Below are 6020 nucleotides of genomic sequence, written 5' to 3' on the forward strand. Positions count from 1 at the left end.
TATCTTTACAGTGAACAACATTGCTTTTTTTAGCACAAACGCCATGCAAATCAGTCAAGTTAAAGACATTACTATATGCATTATCATCAGCAAATAGCTTTTTATTTAGTTCATTTTCTGGTTTTTCTGATGGACCGTGTCAGTTCCCAGTACTACTGGTAGCTTACTGTTGACTAGAAGCCTTGTCAATTGCATAAAAAGTTAACATATACTTGGTATTTTGTATGTACTAGATACTTATTCTCATAATAAGTAAGCCAGGTGAAAGATAATATAAAAATCTTAAGGAAGAGAAAATACCTATATAATAGTGTTTGATTCAGGATGGGCATAGGAAATATTTGTTTAAGGAAATTGATTAAATAAATCACATGGGGCATTCCTAAGACATATAAATAAAGTGAGTCCATGTAGGATCTTATAAATGACTTGTGAGCTTCAAAGAGAAAGAGCAGCTCAAGAATATCCCAAGGTGGGACCAGCAGTTAGCGTAATGGCTTTGTCACTGGACTCCCAAGTAGTCAACCGCGGTTCGTGTCCTGGACCCGGTGGCTTAAAACTTATGCCGGACGGAGAAGGGATTGCGGCATGACCATCCCCCCTGGGGAGTGATTTCTCGCTTTCTGTCTCTCTGTCTCTCTCTGTCTATCTGGTGAGTGCATGCGCCCTATAGCAAAAACTAACCCCTCCCAAAAAAAGAATATCCCAAGGTATGTTTAGAAACTTAATAAAATGATTAGAAAGGCATCCTAGTAAAACAAATAATGTTTATCTAGCATCAAGAGGCTAACAGGTTCACATTTTATATGTTGTCTTGTTAAATATAAAATACACCTGAAAACGGAAACCAAAATTCAGTTCGTCACACAGAAAAGCAATCGATTGCTTTCTTTCCAGACCCAAAATGATGAATTGTCCAATCTGTATTTTCAACATGCCCACAAGTGGGATCTTAATCTAAGAGTCTTCTGTTTGGCCCTGCATCATTTTTACAATAGTACTCCATAATAGCTGTTCATCTAACAACATAACTAAATATCATCAATCTATATCTATATCTGTATTTATATCTATAATTTGGATTGCCTTTTTTTAATTGCCAGAGAATGTGTGCCCTTACCAGAGAAAGACAGAGACAGAGAAAGGGAAAGGAAAAAAGCACTCCTAGGTGGAGCATGGTCACTCTGCAAGCCCTGCTTTTCTATTTCTTCATCCAGTTGAAATTTGGGGCATTCAAGCACATACTTCTGGCATACTTTTCTAGTCTCCAGTGTTAGTAGAAGGCCAAAGCTGGCCATGTGGGATTCTGCTCCCTTAACCACTAGGCAGTGATACTACCTCCAACTTAGACTGACTTTGTTTGCTTCCATTACTTTCTCTTTTCAGTAGGAGGAGATGTAAGTTTAAACTACCTCTGGACCTCTTTGCTACCAGGATTCTGGGTATTTTTCAGGTTCTGTCAGTTTATCTCACATGAGATTTGTTGAGCAGAAGAAATGGTGGCACTTGTCCTTCAGCTTCATGACAGGAACATTGAGACCCCCAAATCTGAAACTGAGGCAAATATAATAAGATCTCCAGAATAAAATAAAAAAAAATGAAGAAAAAAGAATAAGTACAAATACTATGAAAGGAAGTACAAAGGAAGACTAAAGTGGATACACTTTGTGAGTCAGGGAGGGATTAGCATATGGAAATGAGAACCATTTTATGTATGGTAAGAAGGAAAGATGTTATCAAATGGGAATCATTGACATGTTAAAAGAAAGAAGTATGATCTGATGTACGTACCGAAAAACGGGCTACTGATGAAAGATGGTCCATAGGTGGGCCAAGACACAGGGAAGATGGTAGTCATGTAGATGAATGAGCATGACAATTTGAATTAAGGTTGTAGTGGTAGAATTGCTAACATGTTACTAATTCAGAATGCATTTTTTTTTTAGAGGTTTTTGCTACAGGGTGCGTGCACTAGCCAGATAGATAGAAAGACAGAGATACAGAAAGAGAGAAATTACCCTCCAGGGGGGATGGCCACGCCGCAATCCCTTCTCCTCCATCCTCTTGGGATCTTGGGCATGCACGCACACATGCCCAGCATGAGTTTTAAGCCACCAGGTCCGGGACTCGAACTGTGGTCGACTACGTGGGAGTCCAGCGACGTAACCAGTATGCTAACTGCTGGTCCCCAGAATGCATTTTTATTTAGAGCTTCTGTCTGCCAGTTTGAGACATGATTATGGTCTGTATCTGAATATATTCAAATTTCATTATAAATATTTTTAAATATTTCATAGTTGCCTCATTTGATTAAAGTATAAATAATTTAGAGTAGTTTGATTTATAATATATTTTTCTCTTTTTTTTGTGAGGCAGAGAAACAGAGGGGAAAAAAAAGAGTATCTCCCCCAACCCCCATGGAAAATGGTCACACAGCAATCTCTTTTCCGTCTTTCCCTCTTTTCTGGATTTTGAGCATGCATGTACACATGCCCAGAATGTTTCTCAATCAACTGGGTCTAGGACTCAAACCATAACCACTAGGTTTTGAGACTGGCCCTAACTTGCACTAACTTTGTTTATTTACATTACTTTCTCTTTTTAGTAGGAGAAGATGTAATTTAAAACTACCTCTGGATTCCTTTGCTACAAAGAGTTTGGATATGATTTAGATTCTCTCAGTTTATTTTATATAGTCAGTCATGTGGGAACCAGCTTCCTTAATCACCATTTCACAGAGTCCACCCAATTTATACCATATTTCTGTAATGAGAATCCAAACCTCTGTTAACTGTAATGAAAGTAGTAGATTTCAGTCATCTCCATTTAAAAAAACTTTCACATTCCTGACGATATACACTTTATTTTTTCCTTTTAGGGGAGAGATTTTTGCTATAGGGCACATGCACTCACCAGAAAGACCGAGAGAGAGATGGAGAGACAGAAAGCGAGAAATCACCCACCAAGAGGGATGGCAATGCTGCAGTCCCTTCTCCTCCATTCTCCTCTAGGGATCTTGGGCATGCACACACACATTCCTGGTGTGAGTTTAAGCCACAGGATCTGGGATTCGAACCATGGTCAACTACTTGGGAGTCCAGCAACATAGCCATTACACCAACTGCTGGTCTTGTGGGTATACATTTTCATCTGGTTTTTGAAATATTAATTTATCAATATTGAGTTCATAATTAGGATTGGAGCAAGCAAAATTAAATGGTACTACATAGTCGCGATTACATTCTAATAATTTACAATATGTAAAATACATTTTAAAATCTTTTCCTAATAATATGATGACTTGAATGAATGTCTGAAGTAGTAAATATTTCAATCTGCTATTTGATAATTAAAGAAGGATTTTGTTATGCGTCTGGTGAATGTTAATTATGTTGCAGATGTGCTTTCCCTCTCTCTTACTTTTAAAATAGAAAAACACATCTTAAACAGGTTACAAGTTATTAGAATGGCACAATGTAACAAAATACACTGTCTCTCATGAAAACAAAAATAGCAAAAGTAAAAAGGAAGCTAATTATAAAGGACCGTTGGTGACACCTTCTGTGCTGTGTCATGTTAGAGGCTTGAAACATGAAGTTAAATGATGTGGTGTGGCAAAGCAAGCAGTTAAAGAGCCTCTCTCTCAGGGAGTTCCCTGCCAGTCATGTTATTGATTGTAAATGAAAATAATGCATATTTCAGGCAAAGCTGGCAGAAACATCCTCACATGTCATTCAATAATGAATAACATGCCTTGTCAAAACAGGAAAATGTTTTTTAGAGACTTTAGTCCAATAGGTCTTAATGATGATAATCTATGCAATGAAGTTTAATATAGTGAAGTGTTTGAAAGTAGCAAATACGTAACAGTTTTCTCTAGCTGTGTTGTGTAACAAGTTTGCTTTAAGCATGTGTTGCAAGGTCTCTAATATAATATTATTGGGCAAATGTGAGGTCATAGTTATTATATATACAGCATAAATTACCTCTTTTATTTTTGATTCATTCTGTCTTTTATTTCGTTTGAAGGGTTCTTTCTACATCTAATGATTTCTATTGATTTTTCTTCCATATTTATAGGTTAGAAATTAAATGTTGATAGAAAATTTAATGTGCAGATTAAATTTGTCTACTGATGAGCCTTTATATCCACTATTGCAATTAAATCAATTTGGTTTATCTGAAGTAACCCATGTCCATCTTCCCCCAAATCTACATCTGTAGTCAATTTCCTTGGGCTAGTTGGTCTCCCAAAGAAGACTGTAAGAAAAAGTTTCATTTTTAATTTTTAAATTCAATTTTTAAAAATTTATTTTTGTCGGACCAGCAGTTAGAGTAATGGCTATGTCACTGGACTCCCCATGTAGTCGACCACGGTTCATGTCCTGGACCTGGTGACTTCAAATTCACGGCGGGTACGTGTGCGTGTGTGCCCAAGATCCTGAGAGGAGAATGGAGGAGAAGGGATTTCGGCGTGGCCATCCCCCTGGGGGGTGATTTCTCGCTTTCTGTCTCTCTATTTGTCTGGTGAGTGCACACGCCATGTAGCAAAAGCAGAAACCTTTCAAAAAAAAAAAGTATTTGTTACAAAAATACATTTTTTTTAAGAGAATATTTTGCTCTAGGGTGCATGTGCTTGGCAGAGATACAGAGAAACAGAAAGCCAGAAATCACCACTCAGTGGGGATGGCCACAGTGTGATACCTTTTTCATTCTCCTCTTGGGATTTTGGGTATGCATACAGATATCTGGTATGTTTTCAGCTGCCAGATCTCTGACTCGAACCCTGAAAGACTAAGCGGGAGTCTAGTGATCTAACCATTACACTATCTGCAGGTCCCTAGATGCATTCTTTTTTTTTTTTTTTTTGAGGGGTTTTACTATAGTGTGTGTGCACTCACCAGAAAGACAGAAAGAGACAGAGAGACAAAAAGTGAGAAATCACTCCCCGCTGGTGGCGATGGCCACACCACAATCCTTTTTCCTCTCGGAATCTTGGGCACATGCCCACATACACCTAGCATGAATTTAAGCCACCAGGTCTGGGACTCAAACCCTGATTGACTACATGGTAGTCAAGCAACATAGTCATTACGGCAATGGCTTGTCCCAATATATTTATTTTTAATTTTGATATTTTATATTTTCTTTTTAATGTTAACTTGTCATTTCCCTCTATTCATGTCTCTTCCTCTATGTTATTATACATACTCTAAAATTATTTGATGGATAGGTATCCTTACTTTAAAAGTCTAGTTACAGTGCATGTATCAAGGACGTACCTACATTAATATACTATAATGATTAAATAAGTATAACTAGAGTAATTGTCAACAATATTGTAATATTGATACATTATTACCACCACAACCTCAATTCATCCACTTTTCTTATTCTCATTTTTCTCTTTTGTAAAATGAGTAAAAAATAGCAGACTTCTGTGTTACATAAATTAATAAATAAAAACACAAAACTAACTTTATTGCCTATTGAAATCGGACAACCATACTGTTTAGATACTACTTCTCTGAGTAAAACAGACTTCTGCATTTTGGGGGGAATTGTTGGGTTCAGGGATTTGTGACCCTTCTAAGACATAAGTGGATGATAGCATCAGTAGAGGGGTGACTGTGGAGATAGGACTTGTGATAGGCCAGTGCGCAGTGGTCTATCTATAGTAGGAAGTCTGTTTGTGATTAGCTAACTCCGATTAACAAGGGTCTACAGTTGTTCTATAATTAGTGAGCCAATGCATGCTCAGTTGGGAAGGTTGTTTTTTATAAAATAAAAAGGTTTAAAATTGGTTTGAATCACTGCTTGTATCATGGTTATAAGGTAAGCAATCTTTTTTGTAAAGTGTAGAAACTACTTTGGCAGGAATATGTCAACAAACAAAAACAGAAATTTTATACAGAAGAATAAGTACATTGTATGTTTCATTTTAGTACTGAATACATTGCAGTTACTATTATTACTTCCGATGGCAACTTTTCAATTAAAATGCTGAAGCCTAGCACAAC

Source organism: Tupaia chinensis, unplaced genomic scaffold (genome assembly GCF_000334495.1).
Source record: "Tupaia chinensis unplaced genomic scaffold, TupChi_1.0 Scaffold000022_1, whole genome shotgun sequence".
In the NCBI taxonomy this organism is placed as follows: Eukaryota; Metazoa; Chordata; class Mammalia; order Scandentia; family Tupaiidae; genus Tupaia; species Tupaia belangeri.